This window comes from Desmodus rotundus, chromosome 11, assembly GCF_022682495.2.
Source record: "Desmodus rotundus isolate HL8 chromosome 11, HLdesRot8A.1, whole genome shotgun sequence".
NCBI classification, from domain to species: Eukaryota; Metazoa; Chordata; class Mammalia; order Chiroptera; family Phyllostomidae; genus Desmodus; species Desmodus rotundus.
In genome coordinates, this window is record NC_071397.1 from 99012263 (window position 1) to 99037184 (window position 24922).

Below are 24922 nucleotides of genomic sequence, written 5' to 3' on the forward strand. Positions count from 1 at the left end.
CAGCTCTAGGTGGGGCAAACGCAGAGCTGTGTCTGAGTCGGCTGTCTACAGGGAGCGTGACGGCTTCCCCGTCAGAGAAAGAGCAACGTGGAAACGAGTGGCAGCACGGGAGACGCCCCAGTGAGCTTCTGTTCGAAACTGCCTGGCCCTGGTTGGGCATGTTCGGCTTAATGCTGACCTGCAGTCTCCCTGAACGTCGTATGCATTGTTCTTCATTTCATTCATTCATTCATTCATTCATTCATTCATATCAGCATCACACATAATACATATGCTGAAACATGTGAAAAAAATTTCAGCAGAATCAATCACGAGCCGTGTTAAAACAGAAGGTTTTAGAATCAATGTCACTTAGGTCTATTTTCTTGCCCAAATCGTGCAGTTCCCCCATTTGTGCTGGCCACCTGCAAGGACAAGAGGAGTAAATTTCTCTTGAGGGGAGAGCCCTTCGCTGCCTGGTCTCCCGGGGGGGGCAGGGAGGGACAGGGACGGTGCTCTCCCCGCAGGTCGGGCGTGACCCTATCAGGCTGCAGAGCACCCCGTGCTCACAATGCCCATCAGCTATGAAAGCCTTCCCGTTTCTGAAACCCACACAACCGCCCGCTGTGCTGTCTAGCACTAAATCTGCACCACGTTACGCATTTATGATTCCCTATAAATTTCATGCAGATATTTAGGTTTTAAAATACGTTGATGCTTCTGAACGTGTGTGAGAACATAAACAAAGTAATGTGATCACAAAGTAAGTTAAGAACTCTGCAGGGCAGATTCCGACGATAATTTGTGTTAAATGATCCCAGTTACCCAACCGACAATGTGCCGTGTGCTCACCGCGGGCTGCAGACGGGGCTGGGCACTGGGAGATCAGCATGGGCCAAGGTGGCCTTGTTCCTGCTTTGGGAAGCAGGACAGCAGACATGCTAACGAGGGAAGAAGTGGCTGCAAGTCATCACGAAGAGCGTAAAGAAAGTGCACAGGGAGTTGTGGCCTGGTGCCTGGCTTATATGACAGACGGTGTAAGGGAGACTGTTAAAAGGGGAAGCGTCACCTAACCCGTACGTCGCAGAAGCCACATCCTATAAGGGAAGGGGGTCCTTGGGGGGTGACCTGGTTCCAATAGTCCCAGAGGAGAAGACAACAGGCGGGAAGGCAGAGATCACAGGGGAGTTCACTGGGCAGGGGCCAGGGGTCGGGGGCCTGGGGCAGGCGCAGGAGGGCAAGGCGCTGAGTGTTTGTGGGGGACGGTGAGACTCTAAGGGGCGGCATGGCTGAGGTGAGGGCGGCTGGGTGCAGCCTGGGCCCCACCGCAGGCCCCTTGGAGGGATGGCCACCTGGGCCCCAGCCGCCCTCCATCCTCAGGCCTCAGTCACTGCCAGTGGCCGCCACCGGCCCAGCAACTTTCCTTCCTCTTTGCTCTCGGCTCCTGCTGTCTTCTATGCCAAGGTGATAAATGTCATGTTAGAGAATGTCACACATTCTCTACATAGTTCACGTGGTGTAGACTCTTAAATTCTCATTTTAAGTAGATATGCAACGGTCTCAACACTAGGCCATGACGTTGAACTCCTGACGTGTCCCCGAGTGCTTTACTAAGAACCACGCGACAGCTGTGGGCCTTCTCCCCCACCACAGACAAATCGGACATGGTCTCCCCTTCCCAGCTTCTCTTAGCATGGAAGTTCTTTTCTGGGGGGCCGAGGACACGGGACCACAGGAGCTCCCGATTTCTTGTCACCAGGGAACTTCTTCCTGGAGGGAGTCTATATTGCCACCATCTCTGCTCTCTGCAGTGGTGCCCGAGGCCACGCATCGTCGAAATGTCGCAGCCCGTCACACTGGTGAGCTCCTTTATAGGAGGAGAGAAGCTAAGCAAGAAAGGAACATAAAAGAAAACTCTACAAAATGTCATTTTTCTTGGCGACCTATCCTATGACAGTAATTGCCATCACTCTCGGGTAATTTTGAAATCGTCTTTTCGAAAGACCCGTTAACTGTTGCCACAAAGGGGACTTGATCACAGTATCGAAGAAATATACACAGATGCCCCTTTTATGTACAACTATCTGTATTTCATCCCTAACAGATAGTGGATTCTGTGCAGTGTGTATACATAACGCATACGTAATTAAAACGGTGCCTCTCCTACGGTAAGGAGTATTCACTAAACGGTTGCTCGTGCTATGATGGTGATGAACACTGTACTGCTTTCATCATGAAAGGCATCGCGAAAATGAATATCGGACAACGTATTCATCATCACGGGAAGTACAGCCCCTGGGAGCAGGACAGTCTTTCTGTCATCCGGAACCGCATCACCTAGCATTCCGCTAATGGGGATTGCCAGCCCGGCCTGCCGCTCACAGGGGCATCTAACAAAGCCTGTGAGCGGCAGGCAGACGCCCCCGGTGACTGTTCTCTGCGGCCCATGGACAGGGGGCCACCTGTGCTCAGACAGAGTGCTGGGGACACTTCCCCGCACGCCCGGAAAAAGGACTCCTCAGCAACTGAAGGTGAATAATTGGTTGGGTTGAAACTGATAGACGAAGGAATCAAAGGGATGAAAACTGATGAGACTCATTACAGGCAAAGCGGCCAGCGAGGTAATGGTTTCCACCCAGAAATCATAACTCATGCAAATCAGTTCGACCCAATATTCTGTATTAAAGAAAACTTTCTATCATCTTTTAGTTTTTATGGCTCACTGCTCCTCGGATTACTCTTTCCTTAGAACTGCTTTTCCAATGCGAGACCGAACGAGCCGCCGTTCTTTTTTTTCCTTCGTTACTGAGCCCCATAACCAGGGTGGTGGAGTGAAGTTAATCACGAGCTCAAGACCCGAAGCTGCGCAGACAAGTCCCAGCCACCGCACCTCACATGACAGGCACCTGGAACAGCCCGGACAGCTCAGCAAAGGCAGGGCCCAGTCGAAGGGCTAAACACCGCCCGCTTCCAGTGCGTGTCATAAATTGCCAGCCATCGAGACAGCATGCCACCCGCACACACACAGACAGACAGACTAACTGATGGGGCAGAGCAGATGGCATGGGAATAGGTCCTCACGCTTCAGGCCAACTGAATGTGGACGAAGGTGCAAAGTGACATTGGCGGAGAGAGCGCCCTCTGTCTGAGGAAGGGTGTGTAAACAACTGGATGTCCATATAAAAAATGAACTTTGGCTCATACCTTGCACTATACATAAAAGATAACTCAAAAGAGATCGGTAACTTTAATGTAAAACATAAAGCAAAGCATCTAGAGGAAAACATGTGAGAAAACCTCTGTGACCTTTGGGTAGGAAAAAATTTCTTTGATATGACGCAAGCAAGATCCACACAAGAACCAATTAATAAACTGGACTTCGTTGAAATGAGAAACTTCCGTTCTCAGAAAGACACGGTTAAGGACGTGAAATGATAAACTACACACAGGGGCGTAATATTTGCAAATCACGTATCTGACCATACACCTGCGTCTAGAATATACGAAGAATTCTTCAATTTTTACAACCTGCAAACTACCCAATTTCTTTAAATGGGCAAAAGATCGAAAACAAATACTCTACCACAGGATACAACAGAAGGGCACAAAAGCACACGGAAAGATGCCACCGTCACCAGTCATCTGGGAAGGGCAACTTGGGGCCATAAGGAGCTACGGCTACATACTGACCAGGACACTGACTTTTAGAAGACTGGTTATGTCAAGTGTGGAAGGGGATGCGGAGGACCCGGACCCTCCTGCACTCCTGGTGGGAGTAGAAAACGGAACAACCACCTTGGAAAACAGTCTGCAGTTTCATTAAAAACAAACAAACAAACAAACAAAAACAGCTCCTAAAATATGATCTGGTCACTATACTTCTAGGTATTTACAGGAGAGAAAAAAAAACATATGTACTTACAAAGACTGGCATAAAATTTCATTTCACATTTGTTTGTGATAACCAGAAACTGGAAACAACCCAAATGGCCACCAGTTGAAGTGACAAGCGAACTGTGGCTGCAAACACACGTCAGAATACAATTCAGCGACACGAAGGAGTGAACTTCTGACACACGCAGCCAGTTTCCCCACCTAAGGAGCCCAGACCCGCTCAGAAAAGGATCATCCCGAAGGCAGATCGGGACGCCGAAGCTCAGAGGAGAGAACGCACTGGCCTGAGGTCACGACACAGGAAGCGAGGGGCGAGATTCAGGGTCAGGGCCGTCTGCGTGTGAACGAGCTCCCACAACCACAACGCCAGCGCCACTCCCCTTGGCCTTTCTGGGCCTCAGCTTTCTCACCTATAACTTCGGGCGGGCAAAATAATCTCCGAGGGTGGTATCAATCGAACGATCTAGGAGTCTAGATGAGACAAACTGATGTCATGTACAATCTCATTCATTGAAAAACATCTCTCATTTCAGAAGACTCCAACTCTCCTCAAAGCGCACACCTGGGGGAGCAAACATTTTGATGTTTTCCATCCGTGCTTGGAACCCAGATTCCCACAGGCAGAGCCCTCATTGCCAAGGACGGGCGAGAGCTTCCCTGACTGCCCCTCGGAATGTGTTTGGTTGGACAGCTTGACCATCACAGCAACTATACAGGTGCCTTCTGAATGCCTTGGAAAGCAGGAAAAAGCCATACAAATGAGAGACTCACGTGACGACTATGTCCTGTTTTCATGACGAATGACCGTGACTCTTGGTGCCCTGGCACTTCCTAAGATGCTTAGAGATTTCATCGCCTGCCAGATTTTGGTTATGTCCATTGCCGACTTCTTTTTCTTTGTTCTGCATACTCTCCATGCCGTCTGTGTGTGCACGCACGCACAGGCCACGTTTCAGTTCTCTTTCTCTACTTACTGATTTCACAGGTGCCAGGTCCCTACGTGCGGCTTCTCCGCTGTTCAGCTTTGTGTCCTTGTTTCTATCACAGGTTGTAGGCCAGCGGTCACAGCAATCCAGAGTGCAGTTCCTGCATCCAAGTATTGGGGGTCCCTGTGTCCAGAAAGTGTATACCTACGCGTAAACCTGGGCCCAGCTTTCCAAAGCGCCACTTCTTAGCTGACACATCCCGAAGGGTGCTAACCAGAAAGAGGCTTTGTGATGACATTGAAGACGGTCGGGCACTTTCGGTGAATGAAGTGCCGCAGCGTGAGTGTGACTCATTGAACCGCAAACCATGTTTGGCAGTCATGTGGCTTCTTTTCTTTCTTGTCTCGAGATACACCCTTTTAACGCACCGTTCATTCTGTGGTCACAATGTCAATTGCTAACTTTGCTTTCTGTTTACATTATCCACTTACGAATACCCCTTTCCTTGACTTAATTAGCTCGTGCCACTCACACTGTATTGGGAACAGCGCGAGACTGAGCTGAATCTGTAAGCAATTCCACAGGGACGGACCAAGTCACATCGACCTTATCAGCACGCGTCACAGCCGAAGCACAATCCCGCTACACCCAGACTTACATTGGCGGGCTGGAGTTGGACGTTTACGGTTTTATTTTTAATAAAAATGAGAGATTAAATAGAGAAAGACAATATAGATCTGTTTTCCCCCCCTCAATTTCAGGTCCAATGCCTTCGGTTCGGTGTAATTGAAATTCAGTGGGAAAGAAGAGTGAACTGAAGCGTAAGTACTCTAAAAGCATCAGTCATCAAAAGTGGCTGTGCGTCCCAATGCCGCGGGTTTGGCCTGGAGTGACAGATATCTGAACTGTTATTGGTGACACGAGGGAGTCCAGAGCTCACTGATGCAGCAAATGCTTCAACACAATGCACGTTCTCTGGCCACAAATAACAAAGTGCTGTGCTTTCACTGTTCAGCAGTAACTTGAGAAGGGCGGACTCCCTTAAAATAGATGCCAAATCCTACCACAGAAACTTTATGGCTTAAATAGATGTCCTAGATAATTACTCAAAATTAATGTCCTAATCACAAGACACAGCAGCTATATTTATTAAGAACAAATAAAATAATAAACCACTTACTTGGTTGCAACAAAATATGGCAGGTATTGGCCTCTCGTAAAAAATGACTTGCTGTCATATTTACTGTGTGCCTGTTTCCAGATAAGACCGGGAGCTCCGGGAAAGAGAAAAAACTATGTCTTTTGACTTTTGCATTTCTATTGTGCACTGAGCTCAGGAGTAATCTAATCTGTGGGTGGGTGGATGATGCATGCATGGATGATGGATGATGGATGCATGGATGATGGATGCATGGATGATGGATGATGGATGCATGGATGATGGATGATGGATGATGGGTGGATGGATGCATGGCTGATGGATGCATGCATGCATGGATGGATGGATGGATGGATGGATGGATAGACAGACAGATGAATGGATTTGGTCCTTGGGAGCACAAAGTAACAGGAAACCTTGGTACAGGCTGTAGAATGTTCACATGGCAAATGACAACCGTCATATTTATCAGACACGTAAGTTAAGATGAACAATTTCTAACAGCTGTGTTATTAAGATATATAAAGGGACTAAGAGTAAAACATGAGAAAACTGATCCTTTAAAAATACAGAATTTCAAACTAGTAGAACCATCAGCAACCGACCCAAGCTCACACAGAGAGCTGGGGCAGAGCTATAAGCAGCGACCAGAGGTGCCTACATCGCCCACGGCTTACATCACCTAAGTGATTCAACTGAGGCTACAGGGAGGTGGCTTTTCCTGAGGAGGTCAGCACTGGGCAAAACGGGGACTGCAAAGACAGAAGATTTGAAGGCTGGATTCCAGGTGCTCATAGTTTGATTAGATTTCTAAGAATGATTTATACCAGGTAGCGTGGTAAGGACTCTGGAATGGGACAGGGGACGAGCACTCTGCCCACACGTCGTGACCTATGGAGTGGAGGCGGGTGGAGTGGAGGACAGGGTCCCTGCAGCTATCGAAGGGAGTGGGCAGGCAGTCGGGCTTGGGGACACAGAGACAGAGGTTCTCTGGTGAGGGGCCCAGAGCAAGTGCGCACTCCTGATGCAGGCTGCTGGGCAACGGGGGAGGGGTCCAGGCCGGCAAGGCAGAGATCTCCGAGGCGTGTGTGTCTCAGTGGCCTGACTAGACGCCGGACACTGGTGTGATGCGGACGCAGTCCCCAGGAGAGCTAGGACAGCGAGCGAACGGGTGGCACTGAGAGTCCCCAGAATAAGGACATGGCTTTTGAGATGTGTGTGGAATTTGGGAATAAAGGTACGTCGATAGCTACAAGGCTAGAACAGAAGAAAACAACAACAAAAAACCCCCCAAAGCACCAGAAATACGATTAAGAAAAAACCCCAAAGATTTAAGCTTGGGTCTTAATTTTAATTCACAAGTAATATTCAAGCTACTAACTGATGAGGTGACTTCAGACTATGGGCGCCCTGCTGTGCACCAGGGATTTTTGGGAGGGTGAACATGTTCTGCAACCTCTCCGACAGGGTGACCCCTATATGTACTCACACGGTTTTATAACGAAGAGAAACTGAACTTTAATCTTAGATAATTGTAATTGGCAAAAATTTAGATGTGAATCACCACACACGACCGCTGAGTAGGTATTAGGCCGAAGACAGTGCGTCCGGTTCACTACGGAGCCGTGAAATCAGTGCCTGACGGAAAGGAGTAAAGTCCCATGAGTGACATGCTCCTCAGAGCTACACGCATGTCGTGTATCTATCGTGTTCTGGACCGTAATTTTCTCAGCCACTTTGGCACTGAGAGATCTCATTACTATTTTCAAATGGAACTTTTTATGCATTTGGCTAGTTATGCAGCATTCTAGAAAGGGCCTGAGTGAGACACCTGCACAAACATTCACAAATACAATGAGCTTCAGTAGAGAAGCAGAAGGCTGGAGAGAGCACACCGCCGTGAGGGACTGCCGAGGACGAGGACTCTGGACAGCAGGCACACACGTGCCGTGAGTGTGATGGAAGCTGGGGCCTTGCTGGGGGGCCAGGCCTAGCGATGCTGCAGCTTCCGACTGCTGTGTTCCAAGCCACAGAGGAAACAGGTGTAGCTTCGGGGGCTGGAGTTTGAGCATCTCTGACTGAATCAGATCAGTCATGTGACCATGTCACGTGACTAGGAGCTCAGAGGCTGGCAAGTGCCTGTTCGGGAGAGAGTTGGAGAGGAGCCACTGGTGCCCAGCACGGGTGGGAGGAAGAAGACAGGTGGAGGCCACAGAGACACACGGAGACAGAGAAGGGGCCCTGCCCACACTGTGCCTGGGCAGCAGGACATGTCCCGTCTTTCATAATAAACCCTCCCCTGGTCTCAGGCCAGCTGTAAGGGGCCCTGTTCCTCGCAACCAGAGTCTTAGTGCGGAACTTCCTTCCGTGAGCCAGCACTGAGCCCATGGGCGTGACCCCATGCTGGCCCGGCGAGGACAAACTGCACTGGTCCCTGCCTTGCCCCTGCAGTGACTGAGGGCGACAGCAGTGTGCAGTGTCCCTTCATTAGCACTCCCACCGGGCCCTCCCCCTTGCCCCGAGTGACAAGGGCAGTGTCACCCACTGTCCACAGAATCAAAATTGATTTTCTGTTTGTTTTTAGGGCTCCGCAATGCTCACTGTGACCGTGCACCAGTCACAATCTGAAGGTCACTCGGAAACTACTGGAGAAGGCATTGCCCACCCAAATGAATCCTCGCCATGCACAGAACGTACTGAGGGTTTGTCTCTGTCTTTTGTTACAGTTCTCATCCATCCTCAGCTGAGGCTGGAAACCGAGGCATTCCTTCACCACGCCTCCTTGCCTGCCTGCCTGCCTTCCTTCCATGCTCCCATGGAGGTCCATCATAAAGTCCCATCTAACACGACTTCCGAGTAACTCAGACCCGGCCCGTTCTTCCCAGGCCCAGCGGCACTGGTACCAGCCCTGCTCTCAGGTGAGCTGGCACCATGTCCAGCACCCTCTCCAGAGTGCCACCATTTTCTCTCCCCCAGTCAGAGTGATAAAGTGCAAATCTGACCACGCTGCAGGGTCTGGACTTCTCCTGGGGCCTGCACAGAACGACCGTGTCTCCATCGAAGCCTCAGGCACAGGCTGGCTCAGCACTACCTGCCTTGGGGTCCCTTCTGATCTGGCTAATCTGTCTGCTTCCCACCCCCAAACCTGCTGCATTCCCTCCTGTCTCTAGAGTCATCTCAGGGTGTGCCTTTTGTCAGGACGCTTTCCCCTAGCCTGTCCCACTTTCCGTGTTCCTCCTCTGTCTTACCTAAGTCGGTAATCACACAGCTGCGTGGTTCTCATGCATATCTGAACCCCCTGGAAGTGTGGGCACCATACGGGCCATGAGCTTCTCTCCCCTGGAAACTGTCGCTGTCCCTATAACTCAATAGGGCCTGGAAGGTGGGAGCTCCCACCGTCCATAAAACCGCCGTGATGACGAGACATGTGTCGGTGAGTCTAAGGGCCCACTCAGGGTGCGCAGATTCCTGTACACAGCCTTGCATTTCCGTACGGGAGATATAAATCACACCTGATCATTCAGTAAGAGGCCATGGGCAACATATTTCTCAAAAGTGGAACCACAAATGTGTTTTAATGAAAATTAAGATCCACTTCCAAGTTAAGAGGAAATTATTCAACAGACGGTGTACAACCTTTTAATAATCCAGTAATTAAAGTATCCCTTTCAGCATGAGAGGCAAACAGCAAACTTTCTGGAGTACGAATAATGAATGTTAGCGACTTCGAATCTACCTGCTGAGGGCGCAGTCTCCTGAGGAAAGTGTATTCGTGAAACAACAGCCAAATGCCTGCAATTCAAGGCACTTCGAACGAAGTCCCTCAGGCATCGGAGCAGCTCCGTGGTCTTGCCCGGGAGGGTGTTGGGTGTTCTGGAACAGACTGTCCCAGCATCCAAAAAGCAGCGAGACACAATTCCGGGAAGTGGTGCCTAAAAAAGGCACCACTGAGTTCTGACAAACGAGCCTCCTACCCCCTCCCCGGTTCCTTTGCAAACACACAACTCGCAATTATGAGCAACTCTGTAAAAGGCTTGCCGTGTTCCCAGGAGACCAGGATGCCTGGGAGTGGTTCAGTGTGTGATTGGGTAACTTCTGAAATGCGTATTTACTTGAGTCTCATCAGGCACTCTGGTAAACAGAGTGTGCCCGTAAGCGGTTATTATCCCCCCAAACGTTCCCTCACTTTTCAGGGCTCCTCTGACTTCCCCACAAATGTGCCGTGTGACCTGGCGCCTAGACAATGCATAACAGCTCCGGGCGGCCAGCCTCCTGGTAGAACCCGCCAGGCGGGCTCCTTGTCCCCGGAGGGGGCTTTCCTAGACCGGAGGCTCGGTGGGACATGATTAGCAGGACTTGACAACCTTTTCAGGCTTCGGATCTTGTCCAGGCTGGTTGCAAAGCTCGTGAGAGTGGTTTTCCGACCTTGATATATTTTTATTTGGGGGTCAGAAGGAAGAGTGGCCAGCTTGCAGCCGAGGGCTCTGCTTTAGCAAATAAAGGCTGAGCTGGGCTGTGGTTGATTTATACCCGGTGGGCTCTCTTTTGCACGCATGCACAGTTGAGCACATTTCACAGGTAATTACTCCTTCTACGGACGGGAAGGTAGCTATAGAAGCCGGGTGTAGCCAAGAATAACACCCAGTTCCGGAGAGAGAGCCTTCTGAAGCAGGAGATTAGGCAAATAAACCTTGATGATGGAGGTGGTACTTCACCCGACAGGAGACTGCTGAGCCCTCTCTTACGCTACTTGCCTAGCTCTACAGGATCGTGAAAACTCGCCAAGACCAGCTGATTTAACTGAAGAGAGTAACACTCAAACTAAGATAGTGAGTAAGAAATCCAAAGGAAAACCTGCTTGGAGTTGTTCTAGAGGCTAAAGTGCCCCAAAGCCTTTTACTTTTAGGTCTTACTAAAACTATCCCGTACCAGAGTATTTTACCGTAGCAAACTCAAGTTTCTCCCTTTGTGTCAAGAGTACAGGGCAACTAAAATTTGGCCCTTGCCTTTTTTAAAATATAAAGAAAATTAAACCTTTTAAACAAAGTTTCTGCTGTTGCTTGGAGGGCTATAGACCCTCTGTTTCGTCTCATGCGAGCTGGCTAAGCCCTGCAATAGGACAGCAGGTAATGGAACAGTAAGGACTTAGTGCACACTGCTGCCATCTACACAGTTCCGTGCCTACAAAGCAACCCCAGATACAGTGTATCTAGCGGACCACCTAACGCTCCCCGGTGGTCCACGGAACACAGCTTGAAAACTACTGACCTAAAGACACCACAGAGACTGAGATGTTAGTGTATCTTACATACCTATCAGAAAGTACTTTCTTCCCTTACTGATTTGTGTTTTCTACCCCGAGTCTGATAAATTTCATAGAAGTAAACAGTGCCTCTTGGTTTAGGAGTCAATAGTGAAGGATCACAGCATTTCTGGGGTGGAAGAGGTGCTGGAGATGAAATTAATTTCATGAATAAAAGGTGGAAAGAAAAAGTCAGCTTCAGAGTCAGGCAGATCGGTGTTTGAAGTTAGCTTTGAGACCTTCGCTTTCTCACACGCGATAAGAAATGATTACTGTCAACAGAATTGGTATGAAGCTGGAATAAGGTAACACATGCAAAAGTTTCACCTCACTAAGCAGTAGCTGTTAAGTGACTTGATCAAATTAACCAGGTGTTTAGTTAGTGGCAGAATCAGCTCCTAGTTCAGCACTATTTCTACAATAGTAGTCTATTCTGAGAAACAGATACAAGTTCGCTAAGAAATGAACCTTATTTCAGGTCCCAAAGAACAAATTCCAAGCAAACTGTTACCGTTTCCCTGAGAAGAATCGACATGGCAGAAAAAATAGCAGTCATAGACAAAGTCATAAATATTAACCACTGTACTTCTGATAAAAGCCAAGGATATAACAGAGAATTTATTTATAAACTGTAACACAATGGAGGATTAAATGCTGCTAGAAGTCACTATTTCTTTAGGCTATTAGAGTATTTTTAAATATATTTCTGTAAAGATTACTGTACCAAATGATAATTATGAAGTTGTCTGGCTTGGGGTAGGGAGGGAGGGCAATGGGGAGTCCTCTGATGTCACATAAATGGGGGGTGGCACCCCCATACCCTGTGGTGAGTGGGGTGAGAACCCCCCGAGGAATATATCCCTAGAGCTTCTATATTATCTCTATCTTTAGTGAGGGCATCCCTGAAACTAAAATGTATATTTGAAATATGTTTTCTATGAACTGTGTCAAAGAATGTACAGGTTTTATTAATTTTTTAAATGACTAGTTTAGAAGAATAGATAGATGGTTTTGTTTTTCTACTTTACTCAAATATAATTTTTTGGGTTAAGAGTTTTCTTTTTTTTTGTAGGGTAAGAGAAGTTGTGTTTACAAATCATAAAAGCAAGTATTTATTTACAGGGTAGTTGAGTGTATTTCCAGTCCTTGACCAGACTGACCACTAATGGGGGTCCCTAGAGGCAGGTCTGGGATTCCTTTGAAGGTATAGGGTTACAATGGGCTCATTTAAAACCGGGCTGATATTTACCTGTTTTGGGTGCATCTGAAAGTTTTTTCAATTACACACATATTTACATTTTATACAGTGAAAGTATCATGATGTAAAATGTGGGCAGCAATCCAAAAAGTCTGAAGTCCACTGGTACAGAGCAGTGTTCTCCAGAATTTTGGTTGGGAACCTCTACTAGTAAAAAACACACAAACAAACAAAAACACACCAAAAATTGAATATGAATCTTAATCAAATATAAATCTAATACAGACATTGCTACTATTTTATGTTTATTTAATGACACACAGATTAAAGGATGATACAGTAATAAAGTTAAATAGAAGTTGGAAAATTTTCTCCCTGCACCACCCAGCACATCACTCCTTTCAGTGTGTCTCAGTTCCTGTGGAATAAAGTAACTCGCATTGCACACGGCACTCTTGTTCAACCTACTCCTCACTCGCCAAAGGCCTGTTCAGGATACAAAATTCAAAGTTATACTAACGACCTAGTTAAGGCAGCCTATTGATGCCTTATGTGGTTATGTAGACTGATTCTAACTTACGAATTTAATAATAACTCCTAACAGTAACTTTTTAAGTGGTTTACAGGATTATATTTATGTTACATTTTATATTTCTTATAATGTTAGTTCTTGTTTCGCAGGAATTAATTATTTCTATTATTGGCTAATGTAGAAAATGTCAGAAAGAAAATCACATTTTCACTTTTTAGGCATGAAACATTCATTGCACCTGAGCTACAGCCTCAGGTTTCCTGCTGGAGCCATAAAAGCAGAGACTTTCTGAAACTGAGGTCTGTGATTGCTGGTGCCCGAGGAGCCCTCTGGCAGAGCGGCCCCGCTGGGCCTCAGGAGCCGTGCTGGGCCCTTACACGTGCAATCCTATCCAGTCCAGCACTCCCTTTCACGTTTGATGAGAAAATCAGCTGCACCCCTGGTAGAGCAGGTCTGGAACTGGGTCAGCACCAGCTGGCAGCAAAGGTGGGACTCAGCCCAGGGCCCCTGACTCGTGGAAGTGTGACCAAGTCTGCCACTGGAAGCTGAGTGTCAACCCTCCAAAGAAAGAGCTTTCGGAGAGTCGGCCGTGTGTCCGCCTAAACCCTTCTCCGTACCTGGGCGTTCATCTAGACTTTGCTTCCCTGGCTCCCTGGCCGCACGTGAGGCCATATGGCCATGGCCCAGTCAACAGAAGAGAGAGACATTGGTCATTTCCAGGCTATGGCTGATAGGAGAGGTGCATGTCTTTTCCATCATTTCTCTGTGCCGGCGGGATCCTGGGCCTGGGACCAGGCTGCCCAGGACGACAGTGATGAGTCCCGATGGTGTGGCATGGTCAAAAACACAGAAACACTGCTTTTTAAAAAAAATTAATTTATTTTTAGAGGGAAGGGAAGTGAAGGATAAAGAGAGGGAGAGAAACAACTATGTGAGAGACAAGTACTGATCGGCTTCCTCTCACAAGAGCCCGATCAGAGACAGAAGCCACAACCTGGGCACATGCCTGACCAGGAATCGAACTGACGAACTTGCAGTTTGCAGAACCATGCCCAGCCCACTGAGCCACTCTGGTCCCCTTCAGTGCTGGTAGACTATCGTCAGGTTTTGTCAGGGCCAGAAACACCATGGGGAGAAAACCCGCCCACCCTCCTGAAACTCTGCCCCAGCCCAGGTGAGCATGAAGCTGCGGTTGGGTGGAGCCATTGCGTCTGGGTTGCTGGGCACGGACTCTTCTCTGCAATAACCAGTGGCACTTGTTAGGGGCCCTGCACTGGGACCATCTGTCTGGGGGAACCCAGGACTGAGACAAGGCCGCGGATGCCATCCTCCACCTCAGAGATTGTTCTGTTTTTACTTTTACAAAGGATGGAAAAGCTTGGAGGATCCTCCATGAAGCACGTGGTAGAGAGTTCAGACGTTAAAATTAGACAATTAGCAGAAAGTTTCCAGTATTCTGGTCGTACTGCATTGACAGATGGGTACCTGGCCCACACTGAGTAGGGGTGGGGCTGGAGGTGGGGGTGTGGGGAACACCAGGTATTGTAGTTAAAGCATCATAGAGCAGAACTTACAAACGAGGCTCCTGTTCAATAGACCTTCTCTGAATTTGGGGCTGTCTCACATTTAAAACTACTTCACAATCTGGGAGGTGGCTGGTGCAGACTGAATTGTGTCCCCCAGAGGTTCACATGCTGGAGCCCAGCCCTCAGTTCCTCGGGATGTGACCGTGTTTGGAGAGAGGGCCTTAAAGGGGTGACTAGGTAAAAACGCGGCCGGCCGTTAGGGGGCGCTGTGGCTAATGTGTCCTTAAAAGAAGAGATCCGCACAACAGAGAGACACTGGGGCAGCAGGCACAATGGGACGGTCATGGGGAGAGGCACCCTGAAGGTGGCCGTCTGCAAGCCCAGGAGAGAGGCCTCAGAGCACCCCAAACTTGCAGCACCCCAGCCTTGGCCTGCCGGCCTCCGGAACCATGGGAAACAAATCTGTGTTATTTAAGCCACCCAGTCTGCGGTATTTGGTCATGGAAGCTCTAGAAAATTAAGACGGTGGCCAGAGATGACGGCACTGTTACCTGTTCCTGGCAGCAGAGGGGGAGGAGGGGACAGAGTCGGAGGGAGGGACGTGGCAGACCAAATCACACCGCTTCCCGGAACACTTCTCATCCCTCCGCCCCCACCCTGGACTGCCACCGCTTTTCATGCAGTTTTTCCCGGTATAAATATGTCATCCCGGGGTTAATGGTTTCTAGTAAAGGCTTGAAAAAGCAAAAAAAATTTAAAATGTTCATTTTTCAAACTACTAAGTGGAGTCGGTAATAAAACATATAAGAGGGCCTGGAAGGCGTTCAGATTTTACTGGAAATTTGTAATTGCTCGGTGTGGAGATTATGTATTTATTTCCATTGAGATGTTAGAATATTAAACCACTCCTCCTCTTGCTAAATGGTTATGCACTTAGAACATTAGTGTTTCACTGTCCTGCTGAGGGGCCAAATGATACAGACCCTCATGAACACGTAAATCAGCCCCTCTAAGCACATTATTATTTCAAAGATAGTTGGAGGTCAGCAGCCCATAGCAATTTCTGTGCATGAAGTCTCATTAATACAAGACTCCACAGAGCAAGAAGGTCTCCTTTATCACAGTTACTGTGTGTGTGCATGTATGAGTGTATGAGTGTCAGTAAGTGTGCATGTGCGTGAGTGTGACTGTCAGTGTGTGTTTGAGTGTGTGAGTGTGCACGTGTGTATGTGTGCAAGTGTGCATGTACATGTGTGCGAGCCTGCATGTGAGTATGTATGTGAGTGGGTGAGTGTGCATGTGTGTTCACATGTGTGTGAGTGTGCGTGCTTTCAGTGTCCTGAGTAACCCGGAGACCTGAGCACAGCCGCAGGCACTGCTGGTGGCCTGTGGATGTTGATGGGGACAGGGTGTAACGAAGGAAAACACCTCTGTAAGCACAAGTCTTTAAAAATCACACTTAGCTGAGTCAGAGCAGGGGGACTGAGAATTCAGGCAATTCCTGTCTTAGAGAAAACCCTTAAATGCTTTTGACCCAGAGGCCACAAGTGGCCTTGGTTTCTCTGGAATTGGCCGGCTCCACCACCTGCAGCTCCTGAGCAGCCAGGAGAGCGGTTGCAGCCTGAGACAGCGGCGGGTCAGCCCGCGGCATCTTGAACGTGATAACCGCCACCACCTCCCCGGCAGCATGAGTCAGCTTTCTAGGTGGTTCTCAGTGATTGAAGTGCTCTCCAGTAAACTGCGGAACCACCCAAAATGGAGTGCGCAGCCAGCGATGGTGGCGCAGGGAACTGCCGGCTCAGGAGGATGTTTGACACGGTGAGCTGCGCTTCTCAATGCGCTTCGTAATGCCAACGGTAGGCTCTTCCTCTTGCCTGACTGTGATAAAATTTATTTTGTCCAAGTAACTCCTTGTGGCCTCAACTATAGCTGGTGTAGTAGGGATAGAGGTATAGCTTTTATATCTGTGAGTGTGGGCCCAAAGTTTATCTGATAAAAAGGATAATAATGAGCTCTGAGAGGAGGAAAATGGGCCATAGTGGCAACTTAGCGTGATTGACAAAACATAAGCAACGGAGACAGGTACACACGCCCTGAGTATGGGGGCACTCCAAGTGGGAGTCGGAGCCTCCTGACCTGGGGCAGAGCTGGGACTCAGATGCCTCTGGGGAGGGAGATTCGACAAAAGCCTTCGCGCATCCATTTGAAAGTTAAAAGCATGCACATACTGATATTAGTTAGGATGTACACGCCTAAGGTGGTGACCCCATGAGAAAAAGCAAACAGTGAGCATCATCCAAGTCACGCTACCAGTTGTGCCCAGGCAAGAGGGGGCGGGCTGTGCGAGGGGAGGGCATGGGCGCTGCTGGATGCAGCCTCACGCGTCTCCGGGTCTGGGCGCTAGTCACACAGGTTCCCTGCAAGTGTGCAAACCTGGGACAAGGCTGTGTGTGCATGACAGGTCTCCTAATAAGTTTAAGAATGCATCGATCCATTTAAAATGCTATCCTTGAAGGTTGATTAACCCTCTGTGGACTGTGGTGCTGAGCCTTGGAGCCTCAGGAGAGCACCCCCCACCCCTGATGACCCCAGGGGCACAAACACAGAAGTCGTGCTGACCACAGAGAAGGCCGGGGAGGGGCTGGCATACACCCAGCCTAACGAAAGAAGAAAAAAGCCTGCAGACAGCTTTTGAACAACTCTTGTAGCTATCTTAAGCACTAACAGGCATCTGTCTAGATTTCTTTGGATATGTAATAAATTTACACATAAAAATGGTTTGCCTTTTCCTTATAAGACAAAGGAAAAGTGATCTTCTTAAGAGTTGAGGGCAGAAGTGGGTGGAAAGAAATGATTTTTGCCTTCTCCGCTCACTATTCAAAGCATTCCCACCTTACTTCTGTTTCCTAAAATGTTATTTTTAACCACTTAATAAGATTCAAGAGAAGAAAAACAAAGGCAGCTTGGAAAGTACAAACGCAAGCAAAGTAAGAATCTGGGGTGCAGTTCGTGGCTGGGACAGGGGCTCCCCGGAGATGAAGGGAGAAACACTTCTGGTACCATTTCCAACAGGCATGTAAAAACACATCATTTGTAATCTGAGAAAGACATACACATGTACTCGAACCAGCGTGAATGCCCGCTGTCTCTGGTGCAGGATTCTACGGAGACAGCATCTCTGAGGCCGGACAGAGGGCTTGACCATGGACAGCGCCTGGCGATGCAGCTAGAACGGGCTCGGAACGCCTTCAGTTCTGCCCTGCAGGTGTCTGCTCCTGTCCACATACCTGTCACTCCGTGTAAAGAAGCTGCGTGAGTGAGTGCCGTGCCCGTGGCAGGCGTGGGGGAGAGGAGAGCTGAAAGGCCTTCAACAAATTTCACGTTCCACCTCCCTCTCCATCAGTGTTAGAGCTGCTGTGTGACTGCAGTCCCCTTTGCTTGAATAGTCCCCCTTCCCTACACACTGTGTGCATGTGTGCATGCATGCACATAGGCACACACTTGCACATGCACGTGTGCACACGCACACACCTCCTGTGGTTAGGTGGGGCCACATGGCTGAGTTCTGGCACTGGGAGCATGATCTCCATCAGACCTGGATTCAAACTTCAGCTCTACTCTTCCCAGTGCTGTGGTGCTGGGCACCGATTGGATGGCACCTTCCCTTGTTCCCTGTAAAATAACAACAATTCCTGCTTTGCAAGTCTGCTGTTGTTCCAAATTTGGAAAAAGTGCTAAAAAGTGAGCTGTGAGCCTCAAGCGCTTCGTCTCTAAAATGAAAATAATGACGGCATCCTTTACAACAGGGCTTTCTGGGGACTAAAGGAGATTTTGTGGCACCTCATACAGTTGGTGCTCAGTAAGCGCTCTAATCATTACCTATTTTTACTCTTGGGGAAACAAAATCCAGCCTCCTACTCTCAGAAAGCAAAACACAAGTTCTGATTGGATGAGGAGCTCACACACAGGAAAGGGGATTTGCACTGGGAAGTATTTTCAACCAGTTTTAACTGCTCTTCATAATCGTTGTGGAAAAGGTTGGTTCCCTGTTGACTGGCCAAACCTAGAAGAATGTGTATGTCTCATATTGAGCTTTGAAGGTGTTTAGCTTAAGGCGCTTGAAGGAGGTTTCCAAGGCTAGAGTATGGGGGGGAAGGAATGTTTTATTGTTCAGGTGGTAAGTGGCATTACACATTTCTGTAGAAACGGTGAGCTTACACGGCCACTGTCAGTGAGACACTTGGTATGTGGGCCCCTTAGCAATAGAAATGGCGTACCGGGATCTTCCGTGGCTTCTGTGGGGCCAGCGCAGTTCGCTAATTCTCTCTACAGGCTCTGATTTTGATACATAGTTACTAGTCCCAGAAAACGGATTTCCATTTTTTTTTATGTGTTTTCCCCCCCAGGCTCTGGAGATACTGAGGAACGAAATTTGGGGAAAGGGTTAGAGTTAAACAGCTGAGTTTCTCATAAAGCGTGGAAGAGTGGTCTTGAATACCACCATGCACGAGAGAGGTACCTACCTAATATTTGCTTGAATGGTACCCATGCCTCGTCAGCAGGGTAATTCATTCTAGTCTGTGGTCAAGAAAAAGCCCTTTGGTTGGTGCCCACGTAGGAACATAACCATCAAGCACATTTAACTACCTGTTGGCTAATGAATCTGCCCCATTTCACATCCTGCAAACCCTCCAGCTCAGAAAAGGCAAAGAACAGATTCCAGCTGTAGATGCCCGGGCTGGAGAAACCACCTCTGGTCGTTAGATGTCAACTTTGCCATTGAAAGGACGTGATGGCTTTAGAAATAAAATACCGCTTGAAACTTAAATCAATCTTGCTCTAATTTGCTTGGAGGAATTATACCTACCCCCCAAAATAGCTAGCAGCCACCACAGGCGACTCACACCGTTTGGCCAGGTGTTCCAAGCTGGCATGGTGGGAAGGGGAAGGGACGCTCTTCAGAGAAATCCACAAGGTCAGAACCTAAGCTTCCAAAAACCGAACAGACGCCAGGGCCTGATCCTTGGGTCCAGTCATCTTGCACAGGATGCTGAGGTTGGCTGGCGGCCCCAGGCAGAAGGTCCGGCAGAGGGTCTGGCACCGGGGTCAACGTGACCAGACACACACCCATTTCTTGTGTGGATCTGGCATAGACGTGGGGCCATGCTGGGGCGACCCAGGTCCAGGACACTCTCAGTTCCTTCACAGAATTATCCACTATTTTTGCTTTGCATACATATTATTTGTCTTATTTATAAGAGTCATAAACTTGATGTGACCTTTTAATTAACACCACGGTATTCTCAACTGTGCCACAGAATATAAGTTCAATCAGTTCTTGTCCCTAACAGTCTGCTTTTCAATTTACAGATGGAAAACCTTTGATTTTCTAATCCTACATTACTACGACTTTATTATATGTGTCTTATTTTACGCTCTATGAATCCAGGCAAAGTCAAATTAAACAAGGGGGAAAGATGGCCAGATAAGTGGGTAAGTAAATAATGCTTCCTAATTGCTTGGTTTATGCATCGAGTTGAAGAACTGCCAACCTACAGTCAAGAAATGTCTAAACACATGTTACTGTGTGAATACACATGTATATGCACACATACACGTATGCACACACACATTATATGTACTGCCCGTGGGAATACATGCTTATGTAACAACCAAAATAACAAACACAAACATACATTTTGTGCTACTGTCTTCAGCATTTAGCCTGAAGACACTTCAGATGGCGTTATTTTAACCTACCCACATAAGAACATACGCAATGGGGGCTACTGCCTTGCCCCGATTTTACCCTAAAGTGAAGCCGAGGCACAGCAGTGTTACTAACGGGCCCCGTGTTACACAGTGTCAGGACTCGAACTTGGTTCTCTGATGCTCTGTGGACATCCCAGGGCATGTGCAAAATGATTCATTGATTTACTGGAGGTATCACTAGGGCTTATATGGGTACCATTTAAAATATGAGATATTAACCTTCATTAAGAATCTACAGGTTGGTGCCTCCCACAGCCTGGTCTGTGCATCAAATGACCAGGTGCTCTCGACTGTGCAGGGACACCTGAAGGGATTGGGGGGGTGGTCCCACAACAAAGATCCAGAGAGTGAGGTCCTCTCTCGTTGGTTCCCCTTTGCAAAAGATCACCTGTGCTTGGCTAAAAGATTTATGGGCAAATTATCCCTGTCGAAACACGTAAGTGACTTAAGGAGACTCAAGGTCCCTGCAAAGAAACCATTAATTCAGACAGCAGTGATCGAGCAAGAGTGAGCCGAGAGAGAGGATGACAGCGGCACCGATGACGTGAGGGGCCGTTCTCCCTGACAGTCACCCTCACCCTGAGGGTGTGACAGGCCCTGAGGTATAAACTAAGTTGAGTGCAAAGCCATTCCAGTTAGCAAAACACTTAGAAATTGAGCAAGTAACAAATGAGCAAAGACCCAACCCAATCCAGTTTGTTTTCATAAAAAAAATCTGTAACATTCAAAAGCTTCCCTTTCCATAGTGCGGCGGAAACATGTCTGAGTCACGGTAGAAACAGTGTGTGACCCCTGTATTCCACTACGAGGAAGTGCTTTGGGAATACGGTAGCCCCCCAGCCACGGGGACACGTTCCAAGACCCGCAGCAGAGGCCTGAAAATCCAGATACCACTGAACCGCACACACTATGATTTTTTGTACATACGACATATGACAAAGTTTAACTCACAAACTGGTCTTCTCTCTCTAACTCCCTCATGGTCCTGTCCTCACACTTTCACTCAAGGGAGGCGCTTTGTGGCTTCCCTGTGGCATATGTGAAGGGCCAGCCTCGCTGTCCTTGCACTCTGGGGACAGCGTTAGATAAAACCGGGGTGACTTGAGTGCAGGAACTGAGAGACCCCAAGCAGCTACTCAGTGACTGATGGCTGGGGGACACGTGGTGTGGAAACCCTGGACAGAAGGATGGCTGACCTCCCGGCGGGACGACGTGTCACAGCGAGAGCGCTCATCGCACTGCTCAGAACGGCGCACCATCTAAGCTTCATGAATCGTTCATTTTTGGAATTTTTCCACCGACTATTTTCAGGTTGGCTGGGGATAATGGAAACCTCAAAAAGCGAAGCCGTGGGTGGGTGGGGCTACTGTATATATTAAAACGATTTTGAAGATGTGAAGAAATTGGATTGGAGTGAATGAAGTATGCGGTGCGGGAGGGTTGCTGCAAAGGTGGGTGACGGGCCTCAGCCCTGGGCCATTTGCTACACTCTTGCTCCAGAACAACGTGGGGAGGTAGGTAGCCTCCCGCTGTTGTTGTTGGACATCAAGGGAAAGGTGTCAAGCAGGAAAGGGCTCGACAGTAAGTGCCATTTAACAACAAAAGCACGGCCTCATAACGCATCGTTTGAGTAGCCAGTATCGAGGAAGGTGTGTTTGCAGAAAAACATTTAAAAGAACTCCAAAGGAAAAAAACACAAAACAGCATACTTAAAAATGTATTCATTCCCCGCCTCACTCACTATGCAGACAAAAAAGGTGAACCCAGGGGGCACGCAGGTCTAAGGATGTCCTTGACAAGGTTAATTTAAAGAAATTGCTTTAAAAAGGGTACTTAAAATATAAGTACACTCCGTTTGAATCTACACCCACAATGCATTTTAATTAGATGCAGAGTTTGATCGTGCAAATCTTTTGTTTCACAGAGAGGCCGGTACCTCACGGCACATGAAACACATAGCAAAATTAAAGCTCGTTTGCATACATTCTCCATACAAATGTAAGCGATTCAACATTGCTAGCCTTTCCTGTGACTGCAGTGTGCTATGGAGAAAGTATTTTTTAAAAAATATATTCAATTTATTCACTTAACCTGTTCCTCAAGGAAAAGGTGATATGTTTAAAATGAGTGAGAAAAAGAAATGCAAAAGGGTCTTAAACTTATCAAAGGTGCTCAACCTTGTTCAAGGAAAGAACCATATGGAAATACCATTTCTTAAATATAAGATGGGGGAATGCGGGTCTTTTAATGGCTCTGCTGGTGAGACGGGGTCGGGGGCCCGGCTGTGGGGAGGGGAATGCAACTAGATACACTCTTCCCCTTTGATGCAGTGGCCGCACCCAACGTCCACCTCCGTGCTGTTCTGACAGGACGATGCAGAGACGTGTGTGCCCAAGTCTATTAGTAGCAGCAGTATTTGTAACAGGAAAAATGAAAACTAAGGGCTCCCCGATAAGGGGAAAGTAAGGTACATGTATATGCATGATGGAATTCCACGATGCCATTTTCTTAGATGAAGAAACTACCCATGTATACTAGGGCGTAGAACCTAATATGGAGTGGGACAAAAGGTGGAGAAAAACACGCGTGGTATTCAACTTTCCATTTTAGAAGGGGTGGCACAAATCTGTATCAACATCCACATCGCTGGTAATTTGTTTGCACGTTTTTAAGGTGGGAGGTTTTCCAAACAATGGTTTACCCACGGGGCGAGAAAAGGACTATTAAGGTGCATGGGAATGAGAGCTCTATTTCTCTTCATGGAGCTTGTTTTTAGAGCTTTGCCTTTGGACTTCTGTCACTATGTTGCCTAATTATGACAACAAACTAAATTTTAAAAGCACTTTGAAGAAAAATAAATATGTATGTGATGGGGGACGAAAGTATAGCATGACCCTCGTTCCCTCTGGGAATGCAGCCTGACGGGGAAACCAAGGGCAGAGGCCTCCCCAGGGCGCTCAGCGACCGTGCTGTGGGTGGTGGCAGTGTCCTCAGGCAGGGCTGTCAGGCGGGCATGTGTTGTGACTTACACAAGTGGGCGTGACGACATCACTTCGGAACAGGGTTTTTGCTGAGACGCAACAACTGTTGTAAGATTAGTGACTTTAAGTAAAAATTCCTTCACTCTGAATTTGAACGGCAAATGTCAGCATACCATTGGTATTGTAATTTAAACTTACCTTTTTAAAGCATGTTTCCCAGCTCTTTGAGCTAGGTCTGGGAAACAGGGACCAGCTGAATAGCCCTGAGCCCGCCACACACCGCCACTGGGACTTCTAAGCTCCAGAGCTCCTCAGGAACAGGGTGGATTCCAGGTGATTGAGCAAGAGTTTTGCACAGAAAGCCCAGAACATCTTGTTGTACTAGAAAGCCTGGCTGATGGGTACCAAGTGAGGTTATTTGCCATTTTTCTCTGCTTAGTATGTTCAAAATGTTCTATAATTAAAAAGCCTTAAATTTTTAAAATAAATGAGAAATAAACTGATTTTTTAAAAGTAACTTGTCTATGCAGAGAAAACTTGGAAATGGAGGTTTAGAAATGTTTCTGTGTTATTTGGTTCTGTGAAAAGGTTTATCAATTAAAAAACTCATTAAAAAATTAAAAATAGAAACAAAATCTTCCAAACCTCAAATAAAAATCAGTGTTGCATTGATTTTCGAATCCTTTTGTTAAAAATATAAAAGCACAATACCATTCGATGAGTTTTCCATAACAATATATTGACACCTGTATTATGTAAATCGTAAGTGAAAGACCATTGCATTATCGGCAGATACATTGGAAAAATGATCGTACTTTACAAAGTCAACAATGCAACTAGCTACTTCCATTTAGAGCTTGAAAATAATTTTGAGGTATATTTTTCAGCTATGAACGGCATTAAAACTAAGCGTTGAAATGCATTGAACTTAAAACCTGACCATTCAATCAATATACCACATAGTTTCCAACCACAGTTTTCAAAATCAATGAAACCTATCTATTCACACCACAGCCATTAAAAACAAATATATAATGAGGTATGGACCTCCCTTCACTTCACGAACAAAAATTAACTCAAACCGGATCGATGACCTAAATACAAGAGATAAGCTATTCAACGAAAACATACGAGTAACTTTTCATGACCTTGGATTTGGCAATGGATTCTTACACTTGGCACCAAAAGCACAAACAGCAACAGAAAAATAAAAACCCAGATAAATTGAACTTCATCAAAATTAAAAAGTTTTGTGTACCAAGGGACACTGTCACTAACCTACAGAAGAGGAGAAATGTTTAGGAACCACTGTCTGATAAGGGCTGAGACCAGAACCCATGAAGAATGCCTACCACTCCACCAGACAAATCACCTGATTAAAATAGGACTCAAACAGGCATTTCCCCAAACACAGTCAAATGGCAAACCACATTATCGGTCATTAAGGAAATGCAAAGCAAAACCACGATAAGATGCCGCTTCACACTTAGTAGGATGGCTGCAGCTATGCCAAGTCCTTTTGTAGTGTTTCAAAGGGTTAAACACAGGATTACGACATGACCCAGAATTATTCGTAATAGCCAAAAGGTAAAACAACACCAATGCCCGCCAATGAATGAATGGATAAACAAGTGTGGTATAGCTGGTCAGGGG

At 47.4% G+C, this 24922-nt stretch overlaps 1 protein-coding gene across 3 annotated transcripts in view; it reads right to left on the minus strand.

The window, feature by feature from the left end:
- The window catches only part of PRKN (parkin RBR E3 ubiquitin protein ligase), an 889581-nt gene that overhangs the window by 265611 nt on the left and 599048 nt on the right, over window positions 1-24922 (minus strand). The window lies entirely within an intron of this gene.